The sequence below is a fragment of the Amphiprion ocellaris genome, chromosome 17 (assembly GCF_022539595.1).
Source record: "Amphiprion ocellaris isolate individual 3 ecotype Okinawa chromosome 17, ASM2253959v1, whole genome shotgun sequence".
In the NCBI taxonomy this organism is placed as follows: domain Eukaryota; kingdom Metazoa; phylum Chordata; class Actinopteri; family Pomacentridae; genus Amphiprion; species Amphiprion ocellaris.
The window spans coordinates 20,163,108-20,180,103 of NC_072782.1; the positions used below are offsets into that span (position 1 = coordinate 20,163,108).

General features: G+C 40.6%; 1 protein-coding gene and 1 long non-coding RNA gene across 4 annotated transcripts in view; both read right to left on the reverse strand.

Annotated features, from left to right (window-relative positions):
• Window positions 1-16,996, reverse strand: part of LOC111565803 (membrane-associated phosphatidylinositol transfer protein 2) — a 189,019-nt gene that overhangs the window by 62,074 nt on the left and 109,949 nt on the right. The window lies entirely within an intron of this gene.
• LOC129350980 (uncharacterized) lies at window positions 10,858-16,175 on the reverse strand. Its single transcript, XR_008604586.1, has 2 exons — window positions 11,389-16,175; window positions 10,858-11,021 (listed from the first exon to the last, which is right to left on the reverse strand). It is a non-coding gene; the product is annotated as an uncharacterized LOC129350980 (long non-coding RNA).

A 16,996-nucleotide genomic window follows, 5' to 3' on the forward strand; every position in this document is an offset into this window, starting at 1 on the left:
TTCCCCTAAACCATGATGTTGAACAATCTTTGCTTTTAAGTCGTTTGACAGTTGTTTTGAGGCTCCCATGTTGCCACTCTTCAGAGAAGATGCAAAAAGGAGAACAACTTGCAACTGGCCATCTTAAATCCCCTTTCTCATGATTGGCTTCACCTGTGTATGTAGGTCAAGGGTCAATGAGCTTACCAAACAAATTTTGTTTTCCAATAATTAGTGCTAAAGGTATTCAAATCAATAAAACAACAAGGGTGCCCAAATTTATGCACCTTCCTACTTTTGTTTAAATAATTATTGCACACTTTCTGTAAATCCTATAAACTTCATTTCACTTCTCAAATATCACTGTGTTCGTCTGCTATATGATATATTTAACTGAAATTGCTGATCCGAACAACCAGTGATTTATAAAGGAAAATCTTGAAAATTATCAGGGGTGCCCAAACTTTTACATACCACTGTATGTACTTATATACTAAAATATGGCTTTTCTTATATCAATTAATCACCTCAGAACACATGGAGGGGTGTGAGTAATTGAAAGAAGAAAAGTCATTTTTAAGGTTAAGTACTGAGGAACAAGGCACACTGAGCTGTATTTCAAAACTCAAATCTTGTGTTCAAGGGGCATGTTGCTCATTCTGATTTATGTTGCAAAGTGCCAACTACCTCTTATGTTCTGAAAGAATTATTAGCACTTTTTTGTTTATCCTTAAAGGACGTTTTTGGTATTGGCTTCCTGCTGTGCATACATTTTACTGTTAAAGTTTACTGTTAAAGGATCACTTCCCATTTAAAATGAATTTTGTTTTATCAGTTACTCTCCCCACGATCAGTTGAACACAAGGAGAATTTTTGTTTTTGTCACATTCCTTTAAGGTGATTCAGGAAATTCAGAATGAATGGAAGTGACAGGGCCTGATTTTGCCCAACAGGGGAGCAGATCTCATTCCCTTCCATCAATTCCATTCATTGTGGATTTCTTGAGTCACTGAAAACTAAAATTGTCCTTGTATTCAACTCACCATGGGGAGAGTAACTGATAGAACAAGTCATTTTCAAGGTAAAGTGGTCCTTTAAAGTTTAAGTTTTACATTTAAAAATAAAACATTACATAAAATTTTTTTTCAGGTAATCCTGTATAAATAAGCTCAAAGACTGTTATAGCCAACAGAGAAAGTTGTGTGTTGGGCTCTATTTTTGTGCAGTATTTTTGTTAAAATTCAGTGGCACCTTTGGGGGGAAAAAAAACTTGAAAGAAATAAACATTTTGAAACTTTATCCGTATATCATTTTTATTATTTATTAAAGTTCAAGTTAATGGTTTTATTGTCTCTTTCACAAAATGACACAACAGAACAGGTGCTCTGGATCCTTTAAGTATTAAATCTTCATTTTATTTTATGTAATTCAAGGTGTGAAAGTGTCTTCAAATGTTTGGAAGTGTAGGAGTGGGGCGTTAAATTTGTTTCACTTGGTTGTGTTTGACAGACAGATATTGTGAAAATACCCAATCTACAAGCTCATATCTCACAAAGAGTGTATTGATATCTCAGCCAAAAATTTCCTTATTGGCACTTCCCCAGTTATTTTTTTTAATGACTTATTTAGGACTCGAGGAAAAAAGTTTAGGACTTGAACTCAACTCGGGACTCACCTGTCTTGACTCGGGACTCGACTCGGGACTCGACTGTCTTGACTCGGGACTCGACTTGGGACTCGAGCGCAAAGACTTGAGACTCGACTTTGACTTGCAAAACAAGGACTTGGTCCCACCTCTGCCAGTAATACACGGCAGTAGATGGTTTGATCCCACACATCCTGTAAGACTGAGTGGTGTATTAAGCCTGCAGCTCCTCAGAGGGAGTCTGGGATTACAGCATCAATTTATAAACACACTACATCTCCTTAAGAGGCTCTCCATTTACACTGTAACTAGGTGAGTTGTAGCACTCAGCAGCCGAAATACAAGCTGTGTTTATAATGAACTGCTCTAGGATCCCATATAGGAGCCCTATTATCTTCTTTCAAGTTTCAGGAAAGGCCATCAGCCAAGGCAGAAGGGATTTGTCAAGAAACCAAGTAGTCCATCAACACATAGTTTCATAAGTGATTCATTTATTAAGGGAAAATGTTTTCTGATGGCAGCTTCTAAAATGTGAGAAATGCTGCCTTTCTTACATTTTAAAATCAGTGTAAATGAATAACTACAGAACTTGGAATGTTGTTCTCCACATGGAAATCTCTGACTCGTGCTATTGCGCAGCTGATTCACATCGCATGCCTCTTCCACAAAGACTCAGCAACCAAGACTGGTGACTGCAAAGGTTGGCATCATTGTCAAAGACTGTTCATGCCTGCAGAACTTTCAAGATCAAGGAGGTCTTGCACAAAGTAAACGTTGGGCTGTGATATTCACCTGTATGAGCCTGAGAGCAGTCCACATAGAAATCATTGAGTCTCTTGATACTTCAAGTTTTATCAATGCTCTCAGACATTTTCTGGCCATCAGGGGCCCAGTGATATCCATTCGATCAGACAGGGGAACAAACGTTATATGCACAGCCTGAACAGACTAATACAGAAAATATAAAGAAGTTCCTCAATTCTCTAGATATACCGTCAATTGGAAAACAACAGAATGACTGTCTAACCAAACAAATTACCAGCAAAGAATTAGAAACCACTTTGAAGAAATTAAAAAAACAATAAAACTCCAGGTACCGACGGCCTGCCAGCAGAGTGGTATAAAGTATTTCAAGAGTTACTATTACCTGTTCTTCTTAGATCTATGAACTGGACATTGAAAAACAGTAAAATGCCACCATCTTGGGGAGAGGCTATTATAACAACTATACCCAAGGAAGGAAAAGATAAAACATTGTGCAATTCGTATAGGCCAATCTCTATTTTAAATCAAGATTATAAATTGCAAGCGTCCATTTTGTCTAATAGATTTAACTCTTTTGTTACAGACCTAATTGATGAGGATCAAACTGGATTTGTCGCTGGCTGGCAAACCCAAGATAACATGAGATGGACCCTTCACGTAATTAACAATATTCAAACAAAAAAGTGTAAAGCAGTATTGTTAAGTCTAGACACTGAAAAGGCTTTCGATTGTGTATGTTGGAATTATTTGTTCTTAGTTTTAGAAAGATTTGGTTTTTCGAATGTCTCACTTAACAGTATTAGGACTTTGTACTGTGCCCCCACGGCAAGAATTAAAATAAATGGACAGTTAACAAACTGTGTCAAGCTAGAAAGATCAACATGCCAAGGGTGCCCCCTATCGCCAACGTTATTTGCACTTTACATTGAACCATTAGCACAAGCAATAAGAGAAACTCGAGATGTACAAGGAGTAATGGTCAACTCAAGAGAACATAAAGTTGCGCTGTATGCAGACGACATTTTGTTATACCTCTCCAATCCAGATGTCATGGCCCCTCCCTCCTCTGTGCTACACCCAGGGCCAGCTGACTGTCCTGGCCAATTGGACTCAGCTGTGCTCTCACCGCAGCTGAGCCCGATCAGTGATCAGCGACAGTTAAAGCCTGACTCGCTTCACCAGTCTGTGCTGGATCATTGTCCCTGCTGGCTCCCCGCCAGCTGCTCTGCCCAGGTCTGCTTCAGCTGCAGACTCCCCCCTACCTGCTCAGTCCTGCCTGGCTCTTTCCCGGAGCTTCCCCCTCTGTCCTCGCCTCGGCTCCCCGTCGCTGCACTCCCACAGCCGCCTTGTCTCCGCTGCTCGTTGCAGCCCCAGTCTCTGCTGCACGTGTGGCAGCATCGGCGTCCGCCACCCACAGACCACCAGCTGCAGAACCTGTCTGCCACCCTCCCTGTTTGGACTCCTCAGTAGTGAGTCAAGCCGTTGTGTTTAGTTTAGGTTTTAGCCCATCTGGTGGCCAGTTTAGTTATAGTTCTTGATTAGTTTAGACTTCTGTTTGGTTTTTGGCTAAATTCTCTGATTTCTGTATGGAGTTTAGTTTGCTTCGGTTTTTGTAAATTAAAGTCCTTGTTTAAGAATCCATCTGCCTCCTGTGTGCCTGCACTCTGGGTTCAAACCCCCCTGCCTTGTGACACCAGATCAGTTCATCTTAACACTCCTAGATCTTCTAAAAACATTTGGTGCCTATTCAGGATATAAATTAAATATTGGCAAAACACAAATTATGTCTTTCAATTACAGTCCTTCAACAGATTGGTCTCAAAAAGCTGTGAAATATTTGGGCGTTTGGCTGACAGATTCTCCTGATGACCTGTACAAGAAAAATTTTGATAGTATTAATAAAAAATATTAAACAGGATTTCACAAAGTGGACAAATAATATACTTATTTTTTATTCAAGAATTGAGGTAATAAAGATGTCCATTCTGCCAAAGTTACTTTATCTGTTTGTTTTGTGTCCCACCGCCCCACCTTTGTGTCCCACCCCCCCACCTCTCTATCTCTACCCCTCTATCTGTATCCCTCTATCTCTACCTCTACCCCTCTATCTCTACCTTTCTACCTCTTCCTCTCAACCCGCCCGGCCAGCAGGCAGATGGGTCCCCCGACATTAGAGCCGGGTTCTGCTCGAGGTTTTTTTCCCTGTTAAAAGGGTGTTTTCCTTGCCACTGTCGCCTTTTGGCTTGCTCTGGGGGTCAGGCATATGGGTTCTGTAAAGCGTCTCGAGACAATTTGACTGTAATTGGTGCTATATAAATAAAATTGAATTGAATTGAAATTGAATTGTTTATGTCAATTCCTATCAAAATTCCAATTTCCCAGTTTCACGACTGGGACAAACAATCTCCTGATTCATTTGGAGAGGACAAAAACCTCAAATTAAGTACTCAACATTAACAGCTGGTAAAGAAAAAGGGGGCATGTCATTGCCAAATGTCTAAAATTACTATTTTGAGGCCCAACTTAAAGCATTAGTACAGTGGTGTGATCATTCTTGTGGGGCGAGGTGGAAGGAAATGGAGAGCGCATGTGGAAAAATTCCTGTACAAGCTTTAATTGGGGACCAAAAATTAATGCTATCCTGTCATAAAGAACTTACCCCATTACGTTTTTTACTTTATCAACATGGGTCCAATTGTTAAAGGAACTAAAGTTTATGAAGCAAACTTGGGTACTTAGATGGGTGGCTTTTGATTCAGAATTTAAGCCCAATCAAATGGATTCAAGATTTAAAGACTGGATTCAAGAAGGAATAACTGCTCATTGTAGGATAATGGAAAAGAATCTTTTACAAAGTTTTCAAACATGTCAGACAAAATATAACTTGAAATCAATAGATTTTTTTAGATATCTACAATTAAGACAATATGTAAGTTCAAAATTACAAAATCCAGAAACTTCAAAACTCAAGTTAATAATTTTGATCTCTCAAGCCTATTGTTAAAGGGGCTAAGCCAATGCTTTAAGCCACTGAGAGCATCCAACCGGGTATCATAAAAACGTAGTTGACGTGCTTAATAACCATACTCATGAATGAAAGTCCAACTTGTTTTAACTTGCCTTGAACACTGTCTTTATTGGTTTCCCAAAAAACTCCAAAGTGCACAAATTCCCATTCACAAGTTTCAGTGTTCGGCATTCAGTGTACAGTGGTCCGCGTTCGGCGTTTAGCAGTCAAAAAGTGATTTGTTCCTTCAGGCTGGAAACCCTACCTAGCCACAAAGGTTCTTACCTTATATAGGTAAAATCGACAATCAATTAATTACGAGTGAAACCCACTGACAGACACCAATATAATTACAGAGCAATTTCAAATCTGCTCCTACACACCAGCCCTAATTGCCATGGCAGGCAGACAAGACATTTCAGTACAAAGAAAACAACCATAGGAGCAAGATGTAAAACCCCAATTAACACATTTAATGTCCCAGTTTACACTTCTTGAACCAAACAAAGTTTAGTCACTGGTCTCTCAAGAACACTGTTTTAGTTTGCAGTTTGACAGAATGCACTAAGCCCTTTGCATCAGGAAAGATCTCCAACACTTTGCCAAGAGGCCAGGAACCCCGGGGAGCTGAGGAATCCATGATAACAACAATATCCCCAACAGTTAAACTTCGTTTTCTTTGGTTCCACTTCTGTGTTTCTTGCAACAGTGGCAGGTATTCACGAATCCATCGCTTCCAAAACAAGTCTGAAATGTACCGAACTTGTCTCCAACAACGCTTCACGTACATGTCAGAAAATCTTCTGACATGTACGTCAGGACAATCTTCTGAAGAGACCAGGTGGTAAGGCTGGTTTTCCCTTTAAAAGGAGGAGATGGTTTGGAGTAAGTGGTTCCAGGTCATTTGGGTCGTCAGACAACTTAGTGATTGGATGATCATTGGGAATGGCTTCTATCCCCCACACATAACAGTCTGGAGTCCATCATCATCCAGTCTCTGCTGGTGCAAAACTGAGCTCAGCACACGCTTTACTGTGCGTATCATACGCTCCCAGGCCCCACCATGATGAGATCCTGCTGGTGTATTGAGTCTCCACTCGACTCCATTTGAAATCAAAGCACCTTGAATGCGCTCATGATTCAGTTCAGCAGGAGCCTTTCTCAGTTCTCTTTCCGCTCCAATGAAATTTGTTCCATTGTCTGATTGTATATTGACCACCTGCCCTCTCCTGCTGATAAAACGTCGTATTGCATTTATGCAGGCATCTGTTTCTAATGAGTTTGCCACTTCCAGATGAACTGCTCAACTGACCATGCAGGTAAATATTACTCCACACCATTTCAGGTTGTCCTGCCTCTCTGTATCTCCACAGGTCCAAAATAATCCACTTCATTCAGTGAACCATGTGTGATGGAATTTACAGAGACCCCCTTTCTGACCTCTGGACCGTCATAATCCACCTGAACATCATGCTCATTTGATGGTCAATCTGCCATGGACTTCCACAGGGAACTAGGACCTTTAAGCTAGCTTTGATTTTTCAGATTTTTCAAAACGTTTGGCACCTTCATCCCTCTTGATGCAGCATCTGCTGGATTCTCTTTGGAGCCAACGTGTCTCCACTGAGAAAGGCTCGAGACTTCCTGAATTGTGGAAATCCTATTTGCCACAAATGTGTGAAAGCCTTTATCCTCATTACTGATGTATTTTAAGACTGACGTGCTATCTGTCCAAAACAGACTCGTCCAGCTGAATTTGTAACTCTGCCTTTAGCATGACATCCACTCTGGCAGCCAGGACAGCAGCAGTCAGCTCCAGTCGTGGAATCATTACAGATTTCAAAAGTGTGACTCTAGCTTTACCCAACAGGAAGGCAACATGAACATCATCTCTGCAGTTTGTCAGCCTGATGTAGCTCACAGTCCCATAGCCATCTTTGCTGGCATCTGCAAAATGATGCAATTGACTGTGTATGACATTTCCAAACTTCTCTGGCTCCAAGCATCGGTCTATTTTGAATGATGACAGCATCTTGACCTCCTGTAGCCACACTTCCCATTGACGTAAGATGTGTAGTGCTATAGCATCGTCCCACCCACAGCTTCTCTTGCAAAGCTGTTGTTGGAGCATCTTACCAGACAAAGTGACTGGTGACAGAAATCCTAAAGGATCGTAAATGGAGCTGGTTATAGATAACATCCCATGTCTGGTCAGAGACTGCTGCTTTATTTCCAACTTGAACTCAAAGGAGTCTGACTCGACACACCAGAGCAGACCTAAAGCCCTCTCTATGGGAAGTTCATCTCTGTCCAGATCAAGGTCCTTAATATCCTTTGCCCACTGATCTTCTGCAATCTCCCTGCAGCACTGCACGACTGCTGGTCACCCATTTTTCCAAAACAAATCCACCTCTCTTGCAGAGAGTGACAAGTTCTTTATTTGTTGCATTGCTGTTTCCTCAGAGCTCAAGCTCAATAAGCAGTCATCCACATAAAAGTTTTGATTGACAGCTCGAACAGTTTGTGTGGAAAAGTCAGTGCGATTGTCATCAGCAGTTCTTCTGAGCGAACAACTAGCGCAACTAGAAGAAAAAACGGCTCCAAACAGGTGCATCGTCATCCTGTAGTCCACTAGTTCTTTGCTGAGGTCACCATCTGGTCACCAAAGAAAGCGCAGATAGTCTCTGTCTTGTTCTGCAACCTTTACCTGGTGAAACATTGCCTGGATGTCCCCTATAACTGCCACAGGCTCTTGTCTGAACCAAGCGAGAACTCCAAGTAGGGAGTTGGTAAGGTTTGGCCCCTGTAAAGGCTGGAATATACTTCCCGCACGAACGAGCCGCGTGGAAATCAGCCGCACGGAAATCCACGCGAGAGAACGTGTGTGCATTTATACTCCATGCGCGTCTGCTCCCAAACTGCAGGGGGCAGTGTATTGCAAACACACGTCTACCTGGTCTACTCTAGTAATAAACTAGAGAAGAAGAAGTCTGCTTCCAAACTGCAGGGAGCAGTGTATCTCAAACACACGTCTACCTGGTCTTCTCTGGTACTAAACTAGAGAAGAAGTAGTTTGCATAGCCTTTTGCGATGACGTCCTTCGGGCAACATGTATGTTCGTTGTGAAATTCTGGGCTGCTTATAAATCTCCTTTTTAATCCCAGTATCCTCTGCTTTGCCACTGTGAAGCTGTTTGGCATGTGAACATCTGGTCTCTTAAAGGGCAACTTAAGGAAGTACCTCCCATCCTGTAAAGTTGCACTGCATGAAAAGTCAGATTATCGACCCTGTGAATTACTGAAAACCTACTAAGTTCCCTGCAGTTATTGGCAGTTCACAGGCTATGAACTCCTAGTTGGCAGGTGCGGTGAATTGCCTTAAATGAATCATGTTTGTGGAGTTGGGGGGTGGGTGTGTGGGGCAAGAGGGGGAGTGAGACATCACACCTGGGGCATGGCAGAGGTGTGAAAACTAATTAGCATCTAGCCTGCCTGTCTAGCATGACTCAGGACACCGATTGGATGAAACAAGACATGGCAACAGAAAAAAAAACTGTCGTGATTGGTTGAAAGATCTGTTGCTATTGGTCAACCCCTAAGCCATGAAATCCCCCCCCCCCCCATCCTCCCACCTCCTCACCCCCAGTCACACACAATAATAATAATAATGTTTATTATTTATATTTTAATGAGATTTAATAAATATGGGCCATGTAAAGTGTATAATTAGTTAACATGCATACTTGTTATTGTTAACGAATGGGCTATACTACAATCAATTACATTAATTTATTGGGAGGAAAAAAATATGACATGTTGAGACATGTTGAAAGGCAAGAGCTTTATTGAACAGTATAGATTGCAAGAGTTCCCAAAATCCAAAATTAAAACAAGATAAACTGTTCTTTATAAAAATAAAATTTACAAAAAATGAAATAAAATTGTTCAAAGTTCAACTATCTATCTATCTATCTATCTATATCTATATCTATATATATATATATATATATATATATATTTATATTAGTGGTGGGACGCGATTAAAAAATTTAATCTAATTAATTACAGGCTTTGCAATTAATCACAATTAATTGCAGTTTTGTCAAATAGCAATATTTGACACAATAAGTAAAGTTTTTCAATTCAAATAAAATTGTGGTTGACAGTTGAATCAATGAATAGACATATACGTGTTTATAATTTAAAATTTATTTTAAAAAAGGAAAATGGGACATATAGAAAAAAGTGATTTTGATGACTTAAAGCCTGAATTTAGTTGTTTTTTCCACTGTATGGCACATAAAATCAGCATAAGTAGTTCAAGGAGCTTCAGAAAGTTGAAAATCCAGAGATTCATTCTGTTTCCATCTTTTCTGGGTCTGATAAATGGTGGAATTTTGATGGCTCTTTTTATAGGAATATCAATTTTTATTTATGTAATTTTTTTTATAAACAAAAAGTTTATAATTAAGTTATTAAAAGAGATATTTTTGTTGTTTAGGTTATTCCTCCTCCAAGGAGGCAGAGCCTCAACGGAGTAAAAACTTAAACCACAAAAATGTTTCATTTCTATTTATCTGCATTTTTCATCTGTCTGCTACATTCACAGATTACTGCAAATCTAAGTGCAACTATAGCGATTTTATTCAACATTTTAAGACTTTCTGTAAACTCAAGCACTGTCTAGAAAAGTGGTCCATTATGGGATGGCTACACCGTTAGCCATTAACATGACTCGTAGCTAATGTTAGCTCTGGTGCTAACAGCAACATGTTTTACATTGAGGTGATACCGTCGGCTTGAAGTGGCGCAGTGATCAGAAAACTCTTTGTTGTACAATTTGCACACAACCAGGCTTTTATCCAAGCTGCCATCGGGAAGATTTTTAAATGAAAACTTTCTGCCCAGCAAGCTCAATCTCGTCTTCCTTCACTGTTCACCAGTGCCTGACTTCACTCAGTGCTTCCTGTGCTTCTTCTTCATGGCTACAAACAGACTTTAGGCTCATTACCGCCACCTACTGGGCTGGAGTGTTCATCAGACTTACTGGTGTGCCAGAAATGAGGGAACTGAGGAGGGTGCAACTAATTGCGTTACCATTTTAACGCGTTATTTTTGCGGCAATTAATTAATTAATTAATTAATTAATTAATTAATTAATTAATTAATTAATTAATTAATTAATCGAAATTAACGCGTTAAAGTCCCAGCCCTAATATATATATATATATATATATATATATATATATATATATATATATATATATATACACACACACACATACATATCAAAACAAATTAAAAACTAAAAAATGGGCAAGATGGCCTCTCACACCGAGCTGGTCTCAGGCATCAGCTCTGGCTTAAAATGTCTCTTTGCTGCTGCTGTGTCATACTTTTGTGGCTTCATTCTATCAGACGGCTGTCCACTGTGAAAACGGCTGTGATGTGCAGCTCTGTACCTCACATCAGCCTCCAGCCTTGCCTGTAGGGCAGCAGGTTGGCAAGCTCCTTGCTGCGGAAGGATGGAGGCTGCACTATCCATCCACACACAGTTGTCAGTTGTGATGCCCTTCCGTAAGTGCTCTTCATCTGGAGTAAGGACCCTCTTCCTGGCATCCAGCAGCTGTGAACACAATCAGTACAGGAAATCAATATCACTCAATCAATACATTTACTAATGTAACAGAAAAATAATGTTACAGTGACCAGAAATATTATTCTAACCACATCTTATATAAAACACACAATGTAATGAATCAAACTAATATCTCTTTCTTTCTTCTCTGGCGACTCCGAGCAGAAGACTTCATGGTCTCCGCCTGACCCGCCATGTTGGGTTGACTGTAGCGGTAGTTCCTCCGTAGAGGAAAACAGTTAAATGAAGCCATTATTAGCCTCATTATTATTTCCTGCTATTTTCAGCTATTGTTGGCTTTTGTTGCTGTTGATGAAATCGAAAAATTTAGAACAATTTTAAACAGGATACTTACATAGAAAGACGTCTGTCTCCACATCCTCCACATCTGGACTTCAGCCAAAGTTTTAACTAAATATGTCCTGACTGCCTCGTTGTGAGGTGAGCCCGGTCTGTGAAAATAAATCAGAAATTCATTTGATACGCACAGCAGAATAACTGCTGAGTCAACTGTAAAGTAATTTAAAACAGTTTTAGCAGTTTAACAGTTTAGCAGACACAATTTGAATGAATGCATAAATGGTTTACAATCTACAGTACAACAATTTAATTGTGTGCATTCAGCTGACAATGAATTATTATACATGCTTACAGTAAATATTTTTTTCAAACAAAAAAGAAATGAAAAAGAAAAGAATAAACTGTCTTACCCTTGTTCCTAAAACTACAAAAAGGCAAAAAATAAAGTCACGTTTGTTAACAAAGATGGAGGACTGCATGATATCAGTGCTTAATGTTACCAATTCAAAGCATTGTGCTAAAACTCACTAAAAATATCCTACAAATGGAATATATTCTTACCGCAATTTTAGGACTGTTGCTCTCCTCTTTTCCGCTGGAGAAAGTGCTTAATTTGGCTTCCATGGCGGCCATCCTCTCCTGCAGCTCTGACACCGCTCCAGCTTTTCCTCCAACTTCTGCTCCAACTTCTGCTCCAGCGGTCCTCTCTGGCCAGACAGCCCACTGATAACGCTCAACAGCTTCTTCTCAGTGTCTATCGCGGGTCTCACTGGAACCAGTCGGTCATGTCCAGGCTGTGTTATGCGAGGAGTTTGGGTGAGTTGGACTTGTGATACCAGGCCGCCATTGTAAAAACTCACATAACAAAGACGACTTCTTTGTCTATTTGTGTATCGCGCGGTTCTTGCGAGACTACGCGTGATTGGACGAGCAACTCTAACGTGATGACGTCAGTGACGCAGCATTTCTTAAAGTAACATGCCGACTTCTCCAGGTCAACAGATTTTCTCTATGCCTGTAACATGAACTTCTTTGATCAAAAGAAGAAAAGGCTTTGCCCTTTACAGTGATGCCACTGTCATATCATCCTAGATGAGCTTGATCTACATTACCAGTCAAAAGTTTGGACACATCTTCTCATTCAATACATAAATACATATGGAATTATGTTGTAAACAAAAAAGAGTTAATATTCAGTATTAATCTACAATGTATAAATAATACAAAAAACCACTGAATGACAAGGTGTGTCCAAACATTTGTCTGGTAGTGTGCATGCAGTGTTGATAATGTATCATCAGACGAACCCTGAACACTGTAACTAAAGTTGATCATTTTGCCATGTCATGCAAACTTGTAACATATTTGAATGACAGATCTAGACCAGAAAGGTCAGCATATGTATTTGCTAGATCAGCGAACTCCAATTGGCGGCCCGCGGGCCACATCCGGCCCGCAGTATACAAATGTCTGGCCCGTACCAAATCAACCGCACTAACACACCTGTCCTAATGTGGAAAATAAATGTGCTGCGCTTTTTCATTTTGATCTCATCCCACACCGTACCCCTGACCTCCGACCTCACGCCATCGAACGCGCATGAACGTAAGATCTCCTGCACGCTCTTTTCAGTCCTGCAGTGAATCTGTCTACCTTGAACGCTAATAGTGGTGGTACCAGGCACATCTGTCCAAACCCAAGAGCATGGCTAACACGAAGAAGCATAAAGCGGACTTTGAAAACCATCAGTTTAAATCTGACTGGACTGATTGTTTTTGTTTTATTTTACCAGATCACGCTAAAGCTAAGCCAACATGCTTGATTTGCATGCAAACTGTGGTTGTCTGCAAAACAGATAATCTGAAGCGGCACTTCAACACTATGCATGCTGCCAGTTTCAATGCCAACTATCCTCCAGAGTCCGATCAGCGCAAGCAAAAGATAGCAAATATGATAACATCATTCAAGCACTCCGTATCGACGATCTCTAAATCAACATCGGCACAAGAGAGCGCCACAGCTGCATCATTGCAGATATCCTGGTACCTGGCTAAAGCTAACAAGCCATTTGCTGATGCTGAGTTAATGAAATCCTGTGCAGTTGCTATGGTTAGCGAAGTTTTACGTCATGATGAAAAACAAAAGAAGACTGTTGTAGAACTACTACAGCAGGTGCCATTGTCGGCTAACACGGCTACACGAAGAGTGGAAGTTTTAGCCGTGGACTGTTTTTCCCACCGATTTGAAGAAAGCTGAAGCTATTTCACTAGCCATAGACTCGTCCTGTGACCGCACTGATAGGGAACAGCTTTCTGTTTTTGCAAGATTTTTTGATGGAAAGACGTTTCGGGAAGAGTTGCTGTGTCTTCTTCCTCTGACTGGGCGCACAACCGGGGAAGTCATCTTTACCGTACTGACTCAATTCTTTGTGAAGAATGGCTTGGATGTTGGCAAATCGTCTCCATTGTCACCGACGGGGCTCCGTCAGTGGTGGAACAACACAAGGGCTTGGTAAGCAGGCTTTCCGCCATTAATCCGGCACTCCTGGCATTTCACTGTATCATTCACAAATCAGTGCTGTGCGCCAAACTGTGTGGGAAGATGCAAGAGACGATGGATACTGTTACAAGACTTGTTAATTTCGTTCATGAAAATTCCAGTTTGCAACATCGCCTTTTCAGAGCGATGCTGGATGAAATATCAGCGGAACACAAGGATCTCTTGCTGCATAACGATGTCCGCTGGCTGAGCAAAGGCCGTGTGTTGGAGAGGGTGTGCGACCTACGTGATGAACTGGCGTCCTTCTTATCTACCCTGCAAAGCCAAAGAGCCCAGGAATTTAAAATATTTTTAATTGACAATGACATGATGGGATATGTTTTTTTCCTGTGTGACATCATGTCTCATCTAAATTGCCTTAATTTGCAACTACAAGGCAAGAACCACACTGTTGTGGACATGTACAAGGCAGTTGAAGCTTTCCGGTCAAAGGTAAAACTTCTGGAGAAAGACATTCAGGGGAGAAAGTTGCACTTTCCACGTCTGAGGGAGCACTGCGAGAAGAACAACATGGGTGAGGATCAAGTGATGCAGGATTTTGTGAGTAGCCTGGCAAAAAACTTTTATGAGTGTTTTGAATGCACCCCCAAACTCTCAAGTGACATCCTCCTCTTCCTGAGACAGCCATTCTCTGTCTCAGCTGATGGTCAGTGGACTGCAGAGGCCAAAAAGGTGTGGCCTTCCATTGATGAGGCAGCTCTTCAGATGGAGGTCTTGGAGATGGGAACATCTGATGTGCTCAAAGCACAACACAGGGATGTTGGGGTGAAAGACTTTTGGATCAACATGGTTCCCCAAGCTCGCTTTAAAAACACCAGAGGTATTGCAATGCTCCTACTCACAATGTTCCCCTCCACATACATATGTGAGTCATCATTCTCCTCAATGAACTCAATCAAAAACCAGGACAGAAACAGACTGTCCAATGCTCATCTTGACCAGTGCCTCAGGATTGCCACAACAGAGTACAGGCCTGATATCAGAAGCATTGCCTCCTCCCAGTGCTGTCACTTCTCTCACTGATTGGTGAGTGAGCATTTATTTTTGTCCATAATGCAACAATAACACTTATGATTACATTTTTTGTTGCATCTTTTCATGCTTTAAATATTTTAATGGAATTTTTGCCCCCCCAAAAAAGCTAATATTATTTGGTAGTTATATGTTGATATGATCTGATATGTACATTTATACAAATGTAACTCGTGTTATTGTTGCATTTAGCCACATTTTAAAAGTACCAGAAACATCTTAAAATCTGTGTTTGTGTGTAAATAATGAAATAGTTGCCTTTGTTGTTTGCTGGTTCTGGTGTCATCTAATCTAACTTGGTACTTCATGACAGATGAATATGTTGTAGTAATGTGATGTGTCTGTGGAAAGCTGTTTGGACGTTTTTCAGATGTACACTGTTAAACAATATAATTACAGTACAATAGCATTCAATGATATGTCAGACCTTGAAAATCTGTTGAAAATCTGACAGTAACCTCTGCCTCAGGATGCTCTGCTGTCATGTTAGTGCCATTGTTTAAGCTTTGTATGAGCATGGACCATATAGATGTAAATGCATTTGGTTTGAGATCTTTAAAATTAATATATTTCAGTGTGTTGGTGAGAGTGTGAGTGTTATAAATGGGCATTTAGGTAAATAAATGGTTGGTTTTGGACTTAATTTGTTTACAGTACAATTTCTTGTTTTGTGCGAGCCTCTAGGTTTGAGAGTTAGATGTATAAATTATTACTACTGCTGCTACTACTACTACAAATAATAGCAATAACGTCAACTTGCACAAAAAACAAAGTGTATGTTTTGGCCCTTGGCTTGGCACATTTGAAATTATTTGGCCCCTGGGGAAAACTAATTGGGGAACCCTGTGCTAGATGGTGTTTTTTAAGGAATCCATCCTTGAACCTCTGACAGAACCACGACCAGCCATTATGAAGCAGTTCATAGCTATTAATGTCAGGTCAGAGAGTACTATATATAGACACGTAATTGCAGGAGTTTCCAGGCTTCATCCCCATCCCAACAGACATTTTTATGGAAAGTCGGTAAAAGTTTGGAACTTGAGGGGAACAGACACCTCATGTCCATTATCATTTCTCCCTGTTGAGGGCATTGCTGGAAAATGTGTGGTAAACACATCCACTGTACATAAGAGAAAAGGTGACTGTAGTCTGCTGCTCTGCATGGTGTTTGAGATTTAGGATTTTGACAGTGTTGAAAAGTGCCTGTGATGCGCTTTTATTTACTTTTATAAAAGCTGTATGAACCTTGATTCAAATAAAGTATAAACTGTATAGTTTTGTTTGTGTGTCCTTTTTCTCTTAAAAAACCAATGCAAGTGTGAAAAGTCAACCCCCACCCCCAACCCCCTACCTTACACCCTCCACACCCTCCACACCCACCAACCCTCCCACTGCAGACACACACACACACACACACACACACACACACACACACACACACACACACACACACGGCACTTCAAAGAATATGAACACCTGAACAGCAATGACAATACAAAAGGTCCTGTTTCTTTGTGTTGTTTGTGTCTGTCTTTTCTTCAGGGGAATGAACAGATGTCACCATAGCAGCAAAACTGCTTTCTTTCCCTTTAAATGTCTTTGACTGCATTTTGAATTTGTTAGCAGGTCTTAAGATAGCTGTATTTTGTGGTACATGTGTTTCAATATCTCCGAATATTGGATCAGTCAGGATCCTCACATGCTTCTCCAGAAATACGACCACATCAACAAAGTGAGCTCTCTGATCCTGAGCCTCCATAATGTTGTAACAATGGATTTAGGTACGATTATGTTAATCTACATTTACTTTATTTTGTTCATTATTTTGGGGTTTATTTATGTTGTGTAGAGATTATTTTAAGTATTTGATAATTTATTGTTTTGGGTTTCCTTATTGCCATACATAGTGTCCCATATATTTGTTCCGGTTTCATGTTGTTTCTGGTACGACCTTTTTGAATGGGGACGCCGTGAGGAGGGCGTGCCAGGTCAACGTTGTGTGCCAAGCTGGAATAAAAAGCCGACTGATAACTGTCCTGCCATTGTGGTGATGTTATAGCACAGAAGACAGC